Source organism: Syngnathus acus, chromosome 13, assembly GCF_901709675.1.
Source record: "Syngnathus acus chromosome 13, fSynAcu1.2, whole genome shotgun sequence".
Lineage (NCBI taxonomy): Eukaryota > Metazoa > Chordata > Actinopteri > Syngnathiformes > Syngnathidae > Syngnathus > Syngnathus acus.
The window spans coordinates 8,934,030-8,955,360 of NC_051098.1; the positions used below are offsets into that span (position 1 = coordinate 8,934,030).

Consider the following 21,331-nt stretch of genomic DNA (forward strand, 5'->3'; position numbering starts at 1 on the left):
GATCGGATTCCACATAGCGCACCACACAAGCCTCCTCAATTCCAGCTCTACTGCCTCTGTCATGACCACAATAACAAACAGGAAAACCAGGCAGTCGAGCACACAGGCACGAAAGATAACACACGGCGCACGCACACAGTGTGGCAGTGACTGAACAGACATGTTTGACCGATTATTTGATTTCTCAAAGAAAATATCTCCAAAAATATACTCTTAATATTTTTATGACTGTTATTCATCTTCTTCCTGTTGTTAGTATTCCAATAGTTTTATTATAATTGTGAAATTAATTATTTCAAATAAATGAAAGTGTGGCCCCACGACTGGCTGCCGTCTAGTCTATGGTGTCTCTCCAAATGTCTGCCGGGATAAGCGCCAGTACCCTAATGAGGACAAGCGGAAGAGAAAATCAAAATATGGATACATTAAAATGCCACCAGCATTAGAGCTACGTGCATCATAGTGTTTCAATTTAGTACATCTGCACCTTTCTTTTGTTAAGCTGAAAATTTCAGCCAGTGGATTGGCTCTCCAACAACTAATAAATTAGTATTGGAGAAATGGGTGGTACTAAAAGTCATAACAAATGTGATGTCATAACCCTCATTAAATGGGTGTTAATGGGTTACAAAATTTTCCATTCGTTGTTGAGAGGACAAATGCAATCTTTGAGACTTGTCTGTGATTAAGGGCTATATAAATAAACTTGACTTGACATAGTATCTGTCAGACATTTGGAGAAGAGCAGAAGTAAGTAGGAGAACACATCCCATGGTGAGTAGAGCAATGCAAAGGCAGAAAATGGGGGATAAAAGGGGGGAGAGAGAACACTTCCTCTGGTGCATTGTCCCCCGAGGGCAGAGAGGAGGAGAGGGCCTGCTCCCCTGACAGATCTGAAGATGTCCTGTTTTGCTTTTCCCCAGCTCTCCCTCTTCCTGCAGGAAGCAACATCATGCTGGGCACCAAAGCTTTGGCAAGTGCAAGACAGCTCTGGTACTGATGTGTGCTGTCCACAAATGGGATGGGACATTGCAGATGTGCACAAGTCAAATGGAATCAATATGAAATGCTGACAAATTCCTCTAAATTGCTGAAGTTGTCTTTATTTGGTAAATGGAAGAATTACATTTTATTAAAAGAGAAGCAATACGCATATGACAATATCAGGTGGATTAAGTCATTTTGATATTATGTGAATTGGATGGAAGAGAGAATAAAACAGTCACTTACTCTACTACTGTGCCACACTCTTCAACTTGTGAGTGACTGTGAAAACGATCTTAGCTATCCGTAACACTGCAATAAAGCAATCATAAAAAAATCAAACAGCCCGACTTCTTATTATCAAACGCCTTTAAATTGGTCACGGAAATTCATTGCATCACTAGCCCTAAGGTTTACGCACTAGTCATTTAGCTTTGTGCCATCCTGATGTTATCCATTTACAATAGTACTTGAAAATGTTTTATGACAAAAAAAAATTGGTGTCCATGACCAAACCGCGTTAGAAAGTCGCGTAGGATCGAAGCGAGTAAAATTGAGATTTAGGTGTATTATGTGAAGCAAGCGGAAATGAGTAGCAAATAGTTCAGGATAGGACAGAATAGAACAGGACAGGACTGGGGTAATAACCCAGGCAGTGCCATAAACGTTGTAAAGAATTTGAATACGAACGAGAGGACACTCCAGGAACTTGACATAATCATAAGACTTGAGAGACACAGCCGTACATGCTCACCCACATCATCAATAAAATCCTAATCAGTGCATAATATCACTCTTACAATAACATTCAAGTCATTTTTATTCATAAACTCAAATGGAAAATGAAATACAATTTCCGTTTTTTGGGCCCCACTCAAATCAACCCATTACTGTCTTCTTTCTATTTCCACACATGAGCCACATTGTGCCGCCAATCCTGTCCATTCAGCCACACTGGCTGCCTCTGTGTGCATTTTCCTCTCATTCTTGGTGTGAGACCTTATCTCTGGATCAGATAAGGCTTCAGTACTGGTTTTAAAACTTCAGCGCAGATCTGTCCAAACACATGAGCTCATGCCAAAGCACCGCTGCTGCCTGTTAACTCCATGATCTAATATGTAGTCCATGTGTTGGTTGCTCATGCTCCTCGAAGGTGTGGTGGATTCTTTCTACATCTCTCACTTCAATTTTCTCCTCCATTTTCCCCACTCTGCGTCCCTCTTTTACCAAATGTGTTTCTTATCTGTCACTCTTTTGTCTTTCTTTTGTCTGTGCTACATGCATCCAAAGTGATCATGCTACCGCTATCAGACGTGGGGATCTCAAACACACCGAGTAGTCAGGACAACAAAGCTCGACGCCACACAGGTAGCTCGAGTCTGACCTGCATGATAGTTTCCATGGTGATCAGCGTCACTTCCTGTAGGTGAGCAAAACGATGCGTCTCAGACAAAAAGCAATTGATGGGCAAAAGGTTTTTACGTGTGCATGTCTATTTCATCACCCTGTGTGGCTGCTCTTGTAGACGTATGCATTATATCTCCGCGGGAGGGGATTCAGGGTACTAAGGTTACCCCCTGATAGAGGCAGTGTAGGGTCATCTCGTTGCGGGACATCTCTCTGGGGTGACCTCGCCGCCCCTCGTGGCCCCATGAACAGACGAGACTTCTGAGGAGAGAGGAGGAATGGAGAGACCCCCAGAGAACAGGACCCCTGGATTGCCCCAGACCCTAGACCCCAGCTCTAACAGGGTCCGACCCAGGCCCAATGTGTTCCCAATCAGGAGAAACACAAACAATTCTTTTATTAAAGAGATCGCCAGTCAGCCGCACACACACACAAAATCACACACAGTACGCAACGCAACCTGTGATGCATTAACACTGAAATGAGAACAAAACATTTGAGGTATTTATCAAGAGAAATAAAACAAGCGTAAAACAATGCTGGCAAACTGCTGTCAAACCACCAATAATGCTGACTACCCCCAAAATAGTGTCTTCCCTTTCCTCTTCTGCCCATTTTCTTCTCAGTTCATCTTGGTCTCTATCTGGGAAAACAAACTGAGGGATTAGGGATTTGAGGAGGAGTAATGAGTGCCAGGTGGAGAAGTATGACTGTGGGGGACCTCTGCCAGATTAGGGGAGATGGTGGGGTTGGAGGCGTTGGGGATGACCCCCCCAATCCCTCACACTCCTTCCTAAAGGCGGCTAGTGTTTCTTTTGAAGAAATAATCCTGTTTGGCCATCTAATAGCACTCGGCAATTATGAGCCTTTGCAGGGCATGTATGGTATTACCAGAGGTGGCTACCAGCATGTGCATGGAGGTGGAGTGAACTAGATCAAAAGTCCTGAGAGGGTAAGAGATGTTTTCAAACATGTAACTAAATAGAGCTATATGTTAATTAAATAAAATTACTCACTTTTAAAATCCCTCTTTCGGTGATACGGAAAATGCTTACATTGCAAAAGGGTGGAAATAGCTGGAATCTTTTTGTTTCTTTGGTTTTTGAAACAATACTGTATGTGAAAAAGTGTAATTCATATCATCAAACTTGAAGGGAACAATTAATCTTCTGCCCTATAAATGTAATCAGTTAATGTATTGTTGGTGTACTCAATATTAAAATTAATATTTTTGCAATACCATATATTGAAAATTGCATCAACAGTAACATTTTGAGTCTATAACCAGTGCAGAAACTTCAAACTTCTCATGTGCTGACTTTTTGCAGATTGATCCAGTGCAATATTTATTCCCCGGAATGCAAAAAATCCATTAATTAAACTGTTAAATTTATTTTCATTCAAAATTCAACTATCTGTATCTCCTGATTTCCTTATATTGTACAAAAAAAATTCATAGGCTTTTGTAATTCATTTGATTTAATTTTCAATTTCCTATGTACGGTATTTGTTATTTCTTACATGACTTAGGTCACAATAATTGTATGCGACAGGTTGGGGTTCAAATGTTGCCCCCTTGTGGATCACTTTAAAGCATAAAATGTGTTATTTACCAACTGTGACTGTCCTTCACTGTTCCATTTGATCACATAATACAGTACAATAATATCTGTGACGATGAGCAGTTGTTAATGCTAAAAGCTATGATTAATTGTTCTCACTCAGAAGAAATAATGTGTTCATGTGAGGAAGACTGAAAAAAAATAAAACCTCTTCCTCTTTAATTTCAAGTGAGCTTTATGGAGAGGAAGAATTGGCCTCTATGCAGAACAGGAGGTGAATAAGAAGTCAGACTTTTCACACCCACACTGATCATGTACGCACACACACGCACACACAAAACGCACGCATTCTCTATGCCAGCCCAAGCGTGACATCCACTAGACGATGGAGAGGTGCATGTATGTGTGTGTCTTTGGGCGTGAGACTCATGTAACACAGCCTTATCTTCCTCTGTCTATTCTACGTCTAAAACATCAACAGCTGCTGGACGGCATAACTATGAACTTAAGCCAAAGTCGGTTGAACTAAACTAAGAATGGCACTCGTTTACTTTTCCGTGTTTCAAAATTAAAATGTCTTCTGTATTTTCTTAAATGCTGGCTGAAAGTGTGGTATGATTCACTGACCAATTTGACCGGATTGACAGGTAGTGAGTAGCCGAAATTCACTGAGACTATACCTAACCAAAATAGCACGCAAAACATCTGAGTAGTCTCTTTGAATTTAAACGTGACACATCTAACACATTGCACTTTGGATACTGTAAACAAGATCTCTACAGGAGTGGTTTGTAAAATTTTGAAATCAAGCATTACATAAAAAATAATTAGCCCACCGAGTATCACCATCATGACCAACATTAAAACACAGGACTGAAGTAGGCCCGTTCCATCAAAAACGCAACATATAAAAATGATATTTAATATTCTTATTATTATTGCTGTTCGTCTGCATTTTTTAATTAAAATTTACATCATTATAAAACGGATTCTTTTTTTTTTTTACAAATAAACATAACTTATCACTGCTGAGTAACGTAATTTTACAGCATGAGTAAATAACATCAATTATTTTATCAGAATTATTTAAAGTGATTTAATGTGACTACCAAAGTTTCAATTAAGAGAAAGACTAAATATTAAAGTAACATTGTACAATTGAAACTGAGAAGGAAATGTTCCTACTTCTGCCAAAGGCCAAGATTCTTTGTTGAGGGAAGCTTGAGACAAATATTGGTGTGTTATACATCAAAGTCCAACACACGCAAGCGTAGTAACGCCCTAAACGAAAACCATGTAAAAAAAAACATCACCCTTTGTTCTGACAGCTGAGGCCTGTCTCATCCATGATTAGAGAAAGAGCAGGAGAAGAAGAGGATACGGGTGTGCAGGCGACATAATGATTGGCCATATTAGCAGCGTCTAATTCAGTATGGTGAAAAGACCGGAAGTTGTCCGTCAGCGGTGACCCTGTCGCCAGGAAATGTTACTGTGGTGGGGCTATAATGGTGGCACGCCACTGCTAATCACAAATTGCTGATTAGCTCTTCCGTGTATGATAGCCGCTGACGATGGAGTGTATTGCAGAGAAGGAGAAATTTCAGAAAAAAAAAAAAATACTGTACATGGATGGATGTGTAAAATGAATGTCGCTTCATGTTCATGAAGTTGCTTTGAAGTTATTTCCTTCGTGCGTAAGTCCAAATTTCCGCTCATGCTTGCTAAGCCAATTCCTCATTTTAGGCAGGTATGATAAATTAAACAGGAAAAACAGGAAAACCCTTGAACATTCATCTTTCACCCCCTCAATAAATTGTAGTTTTTCATGCAATGCTTTAACATGCTTTTATGGGGGAATATGCAAGTCCAAATTATTATTATTCTTTTTTTAGTCCTCACAATCTTTATGCAAGTACTAAAGTCAAATGACACTAAATATTTGGCATAATGGAGAAAATTCCTATCTGAAAACATTGTTACGATCTTTAAGTATTTAATTCGGGGAGAAAATCAAAACAAAATGAAACAACACTGTAACACTGTGGCCAGGGGATATTACATCTGACCGCTGTAAATCAAACACAGGTGGATGAACTCCCTTCTTCCTTTGCCTGACTTCCAGTGTGACCCTTCCTTTCTTCTCCTCTGTCAATCTTTATTCTTCCAGTCACTCTACACAGACACACACGTCACTGAAGAGTATCCCAGAGAAAGAAAACAAAGAAAGACGTTATTGTAGAATGAAAACATCCACGTAATCGCAAATTTGAGATGTTAATAGAAAACATGAAGAGTTAGAACATGGTGCATGTGTTTACCGCATCAGCTTTGGCTTTCTTTTTCCTCAAAGGCAATTTGATCAGAACCTAAACATGCAGATAAAAGGTATGTGGAACTTATTCATTAAAAAGAAAACAAAAGCACAGGCATACAGCATATTTACAACCTACTGAGGTCCTGGTGACGAGTGTGATGAGTGTGACCCTCCTCACCCCTGACCCCATACCCGTGTTGCAGGCAAAGAGATTGATTTAAAAAATATAATAGATTATAATAATAATGATGATATGGTATTCAGTGAATCGATTCTACAATGATTCCGAGGATTTGACGCATGATGTCATTATATTTATGAATGAAATACAATTGTAATATGACTGCCCGCACTTCCATCAAATTCATTAAAATCACGTTACACAACCTGTGTCACAACTTAGACCATGTTCCAGCTGGTCTAAAGTTTAGTCGACTTCCAGCTACCAATTTGTCAGGCGTGCACGGGACATGTAATGGAAAAATCAAGATGTGCCAGGTTTTTCAAGTGCTTGTGTGATGTGTGTTTTGTTTTCCGTGTCTTTTTTTAATTCATTTCCAATGCATTAGTTGCCTGTTTAAAATGATTTTGAGGCATTATGTACATGTACCACATTCATTCAGTCGAGGACACGGGTCCTCTATGTACAGTGTGCCCACATTCGTTGAAAGAGAGTTGGAAAAAAATTAAAAATCTGTCTAGAATCTCACTAATTTACATACACAGTCAAGCCCGGAATTATTTATACCCTTGTCAATCTACTGTATACTCAGCAAAATTAATACATGCTCAATGCTCATGCACAGCTCAGATTCTTCGCTGACACAAATGTTTGTTCCTCATCACCATAAAGACCTTTCTTCCATTTATGTTATGTAGGCTACAGATGAACCATTTTTTTTAAAAGCACAAATATTTTTCAAGCTGTTGTTGCTTCTGAGTTGAGGCTAAACATTCCACGCCGAAGGCCATCAGCTCAGACAGTGCCATGTCATGAGTGGTGTACCAATGGGGGGGAAGAGATTGTCGCAGACATCAGATATTGAACCAAATGTTCTCCAAGGCTGAAACCTTGATGATATGTCCCACAGTCTGGGGTTTTAGGTCAATTTTTTTCAGACATGACACATTTTTATGGGGCATGGTTTGACAGGTGTTCTCATTCAATAGCATGGAAAGTGTGTCAAAACTTTTTGACCGTTAATTTATTTATATAACTTAAACTGTGGGCAGTATGGTGGAGTAGTACCTCTGCTTGAGCAGCAGCCACAGGTTTGAACCTGGATTCAGGCCCTTCTATGAGCTTGTGTGGATTTTTTGTGGTACACCAGGTTCCTCACAAATTCCAAAAACATGTCTGTAGGTCAACTGAAGACTTTACATTGGCCATTGGTGGACATGTATGTTTATTAATATCGGTTTGTGCCGTGCAATTGGTCCAGTCCAGCGTGTACCACGTCTCTCTTGCCCCAAGTCAGCTGGACTCAGCTCATCTGCAAATCTAATGAGGATCATCCATCCATCCATTTTCTATACCGCTTGTCCCCACGGGGGTCGCGGGCATGCTGGAGCACACAGGAGGTGGAATCAAACCTGCACCCTCCTAACTGTGCGGCAGACATGCTAACCAGTGTGCCTCCGTGCCGCTATCGAATGAGGATTAGTGGCGTAGAAAATGGATAGCAATTTTTTATGTGTTCATTACAAGCCAATGCTAAGTTTGTGACCTTTGAAAAAAAAAAACTTGCAATGGGAGTTGAACAATTAGTGCATGTGAATAAATCACCACATCTACATTTTAACTCAGGCTTGTCACAGGTTGCTATGCTGTAGTATTTCTTTTTGTATAATCGTTGAAAAAATAATTTCCTGTGTAATCTTGCCTTTGTATTATGACAGATCCAACACCAATATTTTGACACCCTGGAGTGTTACAAGTTTTTCATTGGTAATGAGGGCGTTGGGCTGGGATCCAGCTAGAAAGTCTATATAAAGATTTGCCAGCTCTATTTGTATTAAATAATAATAATAATAATAAGAATAATAATGATGATCATAATAATGATAATAATAATAAAGGAAAGACTTGCTCCATAATCTATGTAAATGCAGCCGGCTATGACAGAAGCCTGGCAAGCATATCCCTTATGACACACTCCTGAGCGGCTGCTACATAGAGTGTTATGAAAACATTTCGACTATTTGATGGATTGAGAGGAGTTTGCTTAAACAAACGCACACTGTCAGTAGTCCTTCAGTTCAGCCGTCGGGTCATTTAAGAGCACATTTCTATGTACAAGGACAGAGGGAGGGGGTTTGCCTCTTAAACGGGAGTGGGAGTCAAGAATTTAGATGGAAGACAAAAAACATTAATTATCGAAGGACACAAATACTGTAGATAGTAATACAGAATAGCAATGCCTAGCAATCTACGGAAATATTTATGCAAAAATATGCTTAATTGGGGACAGATTGTGAAGGAAATTGACTGAGATCTCACATTAAACTCATCCAGTTAAAAGTATTCTCTTCATTTTAGTTTAATTTATTCTCTTCATTTTACAGTTGTTACAGTGAAACTAAAATACTAAAAATATAAAATGTCTATTGTTTTTTGAAACAAATTTCATATCAATTTTATTTTAGCTTTAAAGGTATTCCTACGACAAACATAATTTTGTTGTTGTGCCACAGCAGCCAAAGCAGAAGATTTTAATAAGCAAAATTAAATAATAATGGCTATCACTCATCTGTTACATCCTGACCTAATTTTATCTGTCACACTGGAGCTGTTGACACTCACAATGTTCCTGATAATTGGTACAACCATTTCTACAATGCCCCCGAGAGTCCTCCTCACTTCTTCCTCGTAGTTGCCGAGGCCATGGGCCTCATGGGAACAGCCAGATTGTTGACACAAATAGATATTCTGGCAATGAAAATATTTTGCTTCCCCTAATGCTGACATTGGTCTACATGCTCCTGCATCTTTCCCTCTGTTGGGATAAACAGCTCCCGTGTAGTGTGTATGTGTGTGGGAGGATGTAAATTCTTGTGGGGGTCTGGATTTGCTGACAGGTGCATTAAATACACAGCTCAGCATACTTGATATCACTGAAAGTGAAGAGTTTATAACTGTGTGTGTGTGTGTGAGTGTGTGTGTGTGCTCATAGAGTAACTTGCTTAAAGACCTAAATTTAACAGTGCAAATCTAATGATAAAGGACACATACTATGCATATTATTCAAGTTCCCACATGTGTAAAAGTAATCTGACATGCTTTGGTCGAAATATTCGATGCAGACAATACAGAAATGTGTGTGCGTCTGTGTATCAAACGACCCTGCTGATTTTAGAAAACTAAGAAACCCAACTATTTGTATACAAGCAACTAAAAACTAATTTTGTACAATAATATGCTGCTGCATATCTCTCTCTTTCTCTACCCCTGCATGATATGATGCAAGAACAACTAAAGTAGGAGCATTGGGCGATTGAAGCAAACAAGATTATAAATAAATAAATATTTTCTTTTTTGCACAACTTTCAGTTTCACATGACAGTAGAAATGATCTTCGGAAAAAAAAAATCAGTCGACGCTCAGAAATGTATTTGTTGTCATTAGAGTCACACATTTGATACATTGCAAGCTCCGACAATTACATCACATTTACTGGGTGCGGGTGGATACTCGAAGAATGATAGACGTTGAAAGCTGCGTTGTAATCAGCCCTTAAATGGAATTCAATGCAGGCAGAAACGTCCAATAAAACCATGAGCTTGGTGGAAATTGCTTGGCAATGCTGGCATACTGGTTTTGCTTATCACCTGTGACACATCAACGACCTTCTTCACCATCAGCGCCATTAAGCATGCGTTTCCTTCTGACACTTTCTCTTATTCAATCGATAAGCACAATGTTGGTGGCAAACTCTTCCTCACTATCGCTGACATCTGACTTCATTTAACTTGGCACAAAATAAATTTATTTTTGAATATGTAATTAAACATGGTTAGAGTCACAGAAGGCCTGATTCTTGTTTATCTATGAAAGGTTAACCAGACTGACAAATCCTCTGGTATGGCTGTGTTAAGAGTGACAATTATTCCCCCATCTACTTAGGGTTGTGACGGTTGTGACTGACAATCATAAATAATGAAGCTTTTTTTTGCAAATCCTTTTGTGTGCTCAACACTGAGTTTGTCTGAATCACCGTCTGTGATTAGGACGTGAAATGGAACGACAGCCGATAAAGAAAGGACAACTTGTGAGTGTTGAGTGTGTTGTATAATCTGACAAAATAACCGTTTTCTTAGGTGCTTGTATTTCTTCATTCCACTCTTTCTTCTTTTTATTATTGGGCAGGCTTCATGCCCTGTGGCATCATGCCAGGTCAGTCTTATCACACACCATAAGAGCAGTAGTTCTTCCTTGACAAGTGTGAGGAAGTCATATTTTCAAAATCAGTTCTAATGGTAAAAATAGTTATGCGTGTAGGTCGCTCGAGTAGGAATTGGTGGGCATTCCCCACTCTAACCCACAAACCAGAAGTTGCTTCAACTTTGTCTTATACAGTCGATCCAACACTTCCCCTTGGAGAGTCAGCAATAAAAACAAATCTGGACCCAATCGGTCAAATGCATCACTGGGACAACATGATTATTTTTGCCTAACACAGGAAAGAGTCCTCTCATAATAAACGCAGGGCGAGGTGCTGACAGATTGTGTTAACCCCAATCTGAATGAAAGAGGAGGAACCTGAACCATCTCCTCAATGTTCTTTTTTGATGTTCAGTAGACTGATGAACGCTCATGTTTTTTTTCTTGCAGTATGAATATCTCATGTTAACTCTTGATGTGCTAAATCACTTGATAAATACATATTTCTCTGTAATGATTGGTTTACCTCACTCTGTAACAACATTAGACGGGCAGGTTGGCATCTTGCATCAGCATGCAGTTGTGAATATTTTTAAATGTCTTCAACGTTGTACATGTTGAAGGCCCCTGGGTTTCGTGTATGTTTGCTCAGTCTAATGCTTTACCAGTTACATCAACAGTAATTTTAGTGCAGCAAGTCACTGACAGATGTTACATGTGCAATGGTGGGTCAATCATACCTGATTCCAATAAATAAACAGTGAGCATATGGTCACAGTATGTGTTGATAGAGAATCTGGTGTGATAACCTTACAAGGCAGGTTATGGCTTTTCTCACTCTTACTCACTCGTGGATCAATCAACACCTCACGTGATAGCAAATCCAGAATATTTTTAATCTGAGTCATTGATGTAAAAACGTTGGTCAGAGGATGCTTTTGTAGAGATCTGCACTCAATGACAGTTAAATCCATACTCGGATAGAGTTTTACTTTCGATGATTGTTTTCCCTTTACATACTACCACAATGAATTTGAAATAACCTGTCCTGAATAAAACCAGTTTTGTGGCCCTCTACATATTTTTACTAGCAAATTGATTCACCAATACAGTGTTTTCATAGCTTAAAAAAACATTTAGCGTTGGCACAATGGGACCAAGAATATCCGCAAAACAATTTTTTTTACAAAGCCAAAGCATTCTTCAAAAAAATGCTGATAAAGTTTCATTATGTGTTGCCTGCAGGGATGGGTGGAAAGGTCTAAAAAAATAATCTCCGCAAAATTGTAAAATACCCAAAAGTCAACTTTCTGGCCTGGCACCTGGGGCGGCCCAAGCGTATTTTAGGGGAAGGGGGCAGTGTCCCCATGGCCCCCTCTAGCTCTGCTAGTACTGGTACTTTGCATAATTCTCAGCATGTCTTGTTGCGTAAATATTTCTAATTTCTTCAGCACTGCAATTTTGTCTCTGCATTCAAGATATAACAGGTGATCAAACAAAAGATATTTCAGCTTCTATTTATTTTGAACTTGGCTGTTCTCCTCGCCAACGTTTCCTTTCGGATTTTGAAAGACACGACTAACATTAAACTTTTTATGTTAAGTAGGGGTCACCAGAATATCATGCTGCAAGCCACAAATGACCCCTGGGGTGCAATTTTGAGACCCAAAGATTTAATGATTGAAACATGAAAATGAATAGACAATTTTCCAGTTCATTAATTGTAATTATCTATCTCTAGTCTCACAGTGAGCATACCCACATATAAGATATTTGGTCAAATTAGACAGTTCCAGTTTGGCTCTGTAAAAAAAAGTGAATAATGTGCAATCAACGAAAAATCAAGTACAATCCAAGAAAAAAATGAGGAAACGTCACACTGACGACATTGCGGACTTGGCAGCTGGCCATTGTTCTGATGAGTACCCGTTAGGAAATGGACTGATTCCCTCTCTGAGAGCTTAAACCAATTTCCTGAGGCTTGTCAACTTCTTTGATGAAGGCTGGTACTAAGAGGTTGCGTGTGCCACTGGGTTGCCAAGGTGACGGGACATCCTGGCAGGATAAACAGGACATGAGGCTGATCAAAGACTGATTAGAAGCCCCTTTGCCCAAGAAGAATGGGTCTGAGTGGCTAGTGGTAGCATTACCTTCTCAACTTCTATCATTTATGGAGTTTGGAGATGCACTCGTAATGTTAGACTGTGGCTTTGTCAAAATTAACACAAATACACTGCCTCTATGCATGCAATGCATCATTTAGAGATAGAAAATAATGTGAAACCCCCGCAGAAGTTGTGCATGCAAGTATTCTATATTTTTACATGTTTTTTAATAATCCGAATACTGCTAATATTCGGGTTTTCAAAGTGTAACCAGTCATTATTTACATTCCCTACGCTAGTCATCAGTGTCTTCTTTTTTTCCTCCCACCCACTCTAGGTCTTTGAAATACCAGTCAGTGATATGGTAAAATGCTGAAGAAGGTCAATGCAAATTCTACTATCTCTAGCCTCTTTATCATCACTCTTGAGCTCTCTACTGAGACCTTGGGCTCATTATCAGACATAACACCTGGCTACATACAAAAAGGATAAGTGCTCAGCAAAATGGAGCTTCCAAAATGAAAACAATTATTTCAGTGTAACATCTACCCAGAGTAGGAACCAAATGAGATGAAGTCACTCCCAGGTCACTGTCACACATCTTAACCCTGTGAGTCGCAATTCATTAATTTGGTTCTCCTCTAAGGACCTTTATGAATCTATGTAGAAAGAATATTGTGTTTGGATACTTAGTAAATCTTATACATGGACTATCCTGATGATATTCTGAAGATTTTTTTATTTTCCACCTAACTCTACTTTTGCCACACTCAACCCTCTCCACCAAAGGTCCCTCAAGATCCGACGACACCTGTAAGAGGAGACAATGAGGTGGTTGAGTGCTCATCACAACATTGAGCTGCTCATACATGTCCAAGGACAAAGACCCCAACACCTGTGGGTGCAGAGGTCAGGGACTGGGTGGGTGGGTTCTATTTCTATGGGTACATTTCAAGACATCTGAAAGTTAGCAACTGTGTCAATTTTATGGAGCCAAGCATGGTGTTTGTAGGTGGTTGATAGGAATTGTGTGTTTGAAGCTTAACTAGATGAAGTAAATGAATGAGAACGTTTTGAACACCTCTGGATGTGTGTGTGTATGTGTGTGTTGGGGGGAGGGGCAGAGGGGATATAACAGCTCTCTGCACATCACTGCCTTTCCATACAGTCCAGGTGTGCATTGTGAGTCTATTGTCACCCAACTGGACTTATCAGCCCCTCTTCTTCTTGACAGCTACCTGGTCTTTGATGTCTGGGAAGTCTTTCACCCTTTTTCGGTGAGGGTCATAGAAATCTCACACAGACACACTAACACACACCCACCTGCACGTGCACACACAGACATGAAGAAGCATGTGCAGAAATTCACACGCACATGCAAACGCTTAGAGGGGAGGGAAGGCAGGAATAACAAGAGAGCAGGAGGGAAGGGAAGTACAAGTAAACACTTGCTCTATCAAAAGCACACGCTTTGAGTCAGCTCGTAGGATGAAGCCTTGTTGGGTGTTCTGGCGGACTGAGGGCGTTTCTTTTTACAAGGCGCACTGCAATAAATCCTGAGAATCCTTCTTGGAATCAATTCATTGGACACATTATTATTATTAGTAGTAGTATCTTTGATATTATTTAAAAAAAAAAGAAAAACCTGGCTGTCACATGACTAAGGGTAGAATGCAGCCACGGGGTGGTGGTTATCATATACGGACAAGAACCATTGAGTTGAAGGCGAGCTCCAAGTGGCCACTTCACAGCTGTGGTTTGTGATCCGCAAGTGGAGATCTTCTTGCAGTTTCCAATCCACCTATGTACACAGCTAGACTGTGCTTTAGGCTAGACTTGTGCTGGGCACAAAAATAGAGCTCAAAGAGTTAGTAATAGTCTCAGAATTAGGAACACACCTCTCAAGTCAAATAAGTGTGATTTGGGTTTTATTTGAGGCTCAATTCAATTTGAATAAATATTTTCAGATTCAACAATGAATATATATTTTCTGAAAAGCTATCTCTCGAAAGTCAAACTTTGAACTGCCATCATTCAAGATCTAAGCATGTCTCACACTTAGTTCAGTTATCGTCATAGGATGTGTGTTTTTGCGTTTACTTTACTTTTTAACTCTCCACATTAATATAAAAATTGCTGGAACATACTTTAGGAAATAATTCTAATTTGATACTTAAGAATTAAACAGCTGCGACTTACACATTGTTGCTTGATAAAATAAAACAGCTGTTGGTCTCATAGCAAATAAGAATACAGAAAAAATTAAATAGAAACTATAATTCACGCGCTTTTAATAGCAGGCTCAAAATTACCAATATACTGTATAGATCTGTAATGATCTGCATGTAAACACCATGCTGTTTTGTCTACTTGCCACTCCCCCCTCCTCACACTGAGCCAAAGTCTGTGATTATTTTCTTAGTGCTCCTGATGGGCCGTGATGACAGATGACAGACTGTCAAGAGGGTCTCTGATTGCACAAACAGCTTCAGCAGTACACTTTCACTCACAGTTAAAATCACTTTTTCATTTACTGCATAACTGTGTCACCCTCCAATTTGAAAAGGGCATCATTTATTTTTTTATTTTTTTTAACAAAATGCATTACTAAGTGTTATTGTTTTTAACATTTATTTAGACAGCGACTCTCCTTCATAGGAAAATGCCAGGATGCAATTCTTGTCATTTTCAAACCCAAAGCTCTTTGTTGGAATACAATATTAAATACATTTACATTACAATAAATATAAATGTGACATGAGTTATCTGACGTTCACTTATTAGAGTGTGAGGGGGGTGGTCCTCTGGTTCAATTTCACAATTTGACCTTTGAACTTCATGGTGTTGTTTTACACCTCAGGTTAATTGGTGTCCCTGTCAGTATGTCTGCCGCTATGTACGTGTGTGTATGTGCCATAATGAGTCTGCAGCTCTCTCTCTCTCTCTCTCTCTCTCTCTCTCTCTCTCTCTCTCTCTCTCTCTCTCTCTCTCTCTCTCTCTCTCTCACCAGGTGCATAACAGCAGTAGGGAGCTTTTATCCCAGGCATATCCCTGAGAATTTCGGGAATTTCTCCCAGACCCTCCTGGTCACACTGCCCTGGCAGCTCCTGCTCACTCACTCACGCACACAAATACAACACTTACACCACCCCTCCTTCACAACACAATTGATAGACACAGCCCAAAGAGCAGACACCTGGCTGTACGTGCACATCCACCCACACACACCCTGGGGAACCTCAGGGATCAGCAGAAACACTCTAGAGAAACAGGAGAAGACAGAAGGAACCAGATGCAAGATAGCACTCAACAAAACTGACTGAGAAGGGGGCGAAAGGGGGTGTTCAGCGAGTTGTGGGCAAAATTGTGACAGAAACAGACACATAAAGGCAATTGAAATGTCTGTGTCAAAAAGCAAACAGCGTCAACGATCATTATGTTTAATTTGAATTATTATTTGGTAAACCAAGTACTAAACAAAGTATACGAAACTAAGTTTAGAAACATACCACCCTAAGAGTCAAGCCATGAAAGTGTTTATCCATGCTTGTCAGCAAGGGTGCAGCCTACCTGTCATTCCGGAGTTAACACCACCTGAGTGTTCTGTCAGCTTCACTTCCTCTCCTTTCTACTGCTTGCCAATCAAACATCCACCCCACAAAACGCACTTGTGTGCATCCAACTACAGAGCATGCTGTGTGTTCTACAACTTTGGATTTTTTGGGAGTGGACGCTAATGTGATGAAAGCCGAGTCGGCATCAACCAGTCACCGATGACATCATTGATTCTTTTCAGTACAGTACTATAATTAAAAAAAAAAAAAAACAGAAGGAGGGAATCCTTTGCAATAATCAATAGTCACTGAAAACACTACGTTTACGCAAAACATACACATTAGGACAAGTGACTTGGAAACTTGTCCACATTCTGGACCCACCACAGCAGTGGCCTCTGAATTGTTGGAAATTGCGCTCTTTGTGTGTGGTGGAATAATTTCCCACTCTCCTCTCACTTTGATTGTGTGGGCTGGGAAAAAAAGGGTTGACCTACTGGAGTCTGGCTTTTTCCTTCTTGCTTCACCTTCACTTACCAAAGCTGCACAATCAGGAGTAGATAACAATCTAAGTCAATGACGGTGACTCAGGTGTTACTGGTAGCATCTCTGCCATTCCCTCAAGGACGGCAAAAATATGTGACTAAGAAATGGATAGTTGACCTCAAGCTCTAAAAGTCATTGTGGAGTAATAAGCTTGACTAGTCGATTTGCCTGAATAATGGTGGCCATTCTATTTGGATAGAGACCAAAGTATGGAGTGGATTGAGCGAATGCCATCAAGCGCACGCACGCACACACACACACACTCGCACAAAGACATGCACACACACAAGGTTTACTATCCAAACACTGCGGGCATAGTTCCAGTATGTGCTCTTCTTCATTTCTTTCCAACTGTGTCTGTACCTTTGGGGCCAAGGTAAACACGCCAAGCCCTATCTTTGTAAGTTAGTGCCTGTGTGCTCGGCATAAAAACGGGCGCATCTTCATTTTTCTGTTGCAGCAAGTCTAGTATAGCATGTTTGTGACTTTGGCAGACCGTGCTGCGTGTCACGAGGTGTTCTAGGAACTGATGGCTGATGTTTTCTATTACACTACACCTGGTGCATTTGCAAATTTAATATAAAAGGTAGATTAAGTTAGTACATTTTAGACTTGGTAAAACCACGTCTAACTTGTGGCGCAGGTGGTGTAACAGTCGTGCGTGCAAGGTGGTCTCCAAATGTCCATTTCACATGTATTGCCGACTATAATTTCCTCAAGGGGAGATCTTGTATGAACATACTTTGCGCATGCCAATGTCATGCTAATACACAGACAAGTGATTCTATTTCTGCTTCTGCAATATCAAACTCCGTTTGCTTCCAACACACCTGATTTTAATGCAAATGAGGGATTTACCAATTGGGCTACCAATCACAATGTGGAATGATGAAAATTCTTCCTTACTCCCAATTCTATCTAGTCTAGAAAAATACCAAAATAAAATACCTATGCACACAATTAGAGTGTGCTAGACTTAGTAATAGGCCCCTACATGTGTGTAATAGTCGTATGTCAGCATCTAGCTCTAGGACAGACCCCCTGCTTCCACTTCTGTGGGTAAACTCAAATTTGAAGGCTTGTGCAGTATGTGCGTTTTGTTTGTGATGAAGAGCCCATCATACCTTCAAAGAGAAACAAAATTAAATCTAAATTAAATTAAGAACTACAGCTCTAGCTATATGCTATGATTTTAATGGGCTTTGCCATGACAAATACTGTTTTTCTAACCTTTGTGCTTCTTTCAGAATAAAAATAAATTAAGTAAATTTCCGAATCCAGTCACATGTGTGCATGTTTACTGACGCTATTATGAATTGCTAAAATGTGATGCTGGATGTAAGATTTCTAAATAAATAATTAACTAAATCATTGCCTAGTATGACATCTTAAAATAATAATAATAATAATAATAGATGAGGAAATACAATGATTGACAAATTAACATTAAGAGAGTGAGGTTTAAAAAAAATACAAGGAGGTCTGCAGCATGTGAGTGACACTGTCGCCACACAGCTGTTTGCTGTCTCCGTCAGTCATCTGGTCTCTGTTTCACAGACAATTCCTCTGTGACTCGCTAATAGACTTACAACCACCCACCCAGCCATCCGTTCCGTCCTGAACTGCTATTGGTTCCCTGGGGTTCTGGGACCTCCTCCACACTTGGTGCACTTAAGGTGGTTGTGCAAAGGTGAAAGATCTAGTCACTGAACAGTGTGTTTAATCATGTGGGAAATGAATTTTGAGTGAGAGGCCATCATTCCAACATTTATCCTTTATTTTGTAATTTTGAAACAAAAATAAAGAAGAAAGAGCTGAATGAAAATTCTGGCAGTGTTCTGTCTATCATGTTTTATGCTGCGGTCTCATCCTGTGGGTATATAAGTGTCTTTAGAAAGCTCAACTTTGGAAACAATTATACATGTTGAACTGTTTTAATCCATAAAAATGCAGAGTTTTGACCTCAGATGCTCCTGTTCAGCTTTTTGATATGATGTACTAGTTGCATAGATGAAGACGGTAACACAAAAGTGGGAGCATCCTCAGGTCACCAGTTGGTTGAGGATGCGGGTATACCAAACATTCATCATAATTGAACTCAGCAGTGTCTTCTCCACATTTCCAATAAGTAATACATTTCAGGTGAAGGGCTTAAGGTCATCCCTGAAGTGGGGATTGAAGTGGTTAGCACATCAGCCTCACATTCAATAAGTTCTAGTTTTGAGGGTCTGATGGAGTTCAGTGAAGCCTCTAAATAAGTCGTCAATAAGTGTGATCACAAGTGGTTGTCTTTACAGTATGTGATTTCTAATGTGCCTAAATTCAGCCGGGAAAGATTCCAGCTCACCCGAGACCCACAAGCGGAATCTCAAATGGATGGATGGATGCTTCATAGAGTTCCAGAGGGAACTGGAGAAAGAATGGGTTAGTGGGAGGTTAGGGAGTAAAAGACAGCGCTCCATCACAGTGATTTGTCCTGGCAGCGCTCCGACAGGAGCTCTCACAACATGAAGAGAGGGGCACAAGAGGAAGTAGGAGTCAGCCATCCTCGATCATCAATCACCATATGTGGTGCTGACAGTAATTGTTCACAGACAAAAGGGAAATTTGCTGGATACCAGCGGCAATAACATTTTGGCTTGGAAACAGAACTATGAAATCTTGGTAACATGATACCGGTATTTTATTTTATTTATCTATTCGCTCCCCCCTCTGTTCCTTCATATCAGATTGGATGGGAAAACTGTCACGTGAAAACTGAAACATACTGAATGAGTGAAGAGTGTAATTCCTAGCAGTCAAGATAAATGAAGACGAGTGTCAAGCAGACGCAAAAAAAATAAAATAAAGCTCCTCTGTAATCCTTAAACCAGGCCACTATGTTCCTATGTTTGTATTCTTAAATTTATTGTTGCTGGATAATAATTTCAATTGTAATACTATTACTGTAATAAATGTTCCAAAATACTATTGCCCATTATTAACCATGCTAACTCATACACACAGGAAACGTGCTGAATGTATGAGAGGAACTGAGGGGTGAAATTAAAGAAGGGAACTCAAGGACTTTGGCTCCTCACCGAGTGCTTAACAATATCTCCATCATCAGCATGTCATCACTCAATTAAAAGGTTAGGCATGTTTATTCTTTCTATTAGCAACATTGACAAAACATCAACAAGCACCTATTACTGAGTCTCTCTGCCTCCAGGCAGTCACCGCTAATTGTGGTTCTTATGTAACGGTCTGCGTGAGTGTGTTTGCATTCTCTGAGGATTAGACAAATGGTTACTATTTTAAAAATTATTTTACAAGAAACAGTTTATTCAGAGAAATTAAATCTCTTTGTCAGGTAAATCAATCAAAAAAAGGCAGTTTAGTAAGCACTGCAAAATGATAAGTCTTTTTTCAAACTTTATCCTGAGATAGTCCTATGTATAGTCTTTAAATTGTCAACAAAATTAATACAATCGCCTATACTAATTTTTAAACATTTAAAAAAAATATCTGAATGTACATTAACAAATCTGTCTTGACGTATTCATTTGCTGTATTTTGAGCATTGTTGATTTTTCACATTGATTGATTTTTTTTTGCCCATTGCAAAAATGCTGACATTTGATTTTTTACTCGACATAAAAAAATTCAAGTATGAGCTAATGATACCAACACCACAGCTACAAACTCACCAAGGATGGCTCTGCACCAGGTCAAGGGGGTGCTAAACCAACGTAAGAAATCTGCGTAGCCCCAGCACTTCATTAAATATTCAAAAATATAATTATAAATTATTTTTAACCCCAGTGGAGAAAAACGTTTGACACACACACACACGCATGCACATGCACACGCACGCGTATATATAAAATAACCCCCCACCAAAACGCTTTATCGTGTTTTGTTTGAGGTAAAAAATTGAAATGTACTATGCTCCTCCCACAGACCAAAGGCCATTCCAGGAAGATCTTGTGGTCGTCCTTCTAACCTTCTGTCGTGTTCATGCATGTGTGTCTGTATTCAATGAACAATAGGCACTCCTTCAATTGTTTTGTTATCAGTCCCCCGCCATGCCCCCCCCGACATATACACACACACACTCACGGGATCTAGTAAAAGTGCCTGTATACTGAAATACTGTCGCTTTAGTTAAAACTTAATATTATGCATTAAATTCAATAGATGTCTGTATTGTGCTAAGCAGGAAATGGACCACTATGCAGCATGATGTCTGCGATAATGACACGTGTGCGAACTTGTGTCTTACTCTGCTGCCAGTGTGTGTGAGTGTCTGTATAGTTTAGTCATATGGGGGGGTGGGACCGGGTTCAGTGGTAGGACAATCTCAACCATGCTGGTATTCGTGAGAGGCTCCCAAAACCTCTGATGGTATGAGAAGGGAGTGGAGGTGGGATGGTTGTGGCAGGGATGTGATCAAATCTTGGTATTTTATCTCTTTGAGATGAAAGGAAGTCAACTGG

The 21,331-nt window shown here is 39.8% G+C and overlaps 1 long non-coding RNA gene across 1 annotated transcript; it reads left to right on the plus strand.

The window, feature by feature from the left end:
* The first annotated feature begins 4,038 nt into the window (after positions 1 to 4,038).
* Positions 4,039 to 20,941, plus strand: LOC119132426. Its single transcript, XR_005099873.1, has 3 exons — positions 4,039 to 4,227; positions 19,860 to 19,984; positions 20,796 to 20,941. It is a non-coding gene; the product is annotated as an uncharacterized LOC119132426 (long non-coding RNA).
* The last annotated feature ends 390 nt before the right edge of the window (positions 20,942 to 21,331 follow it).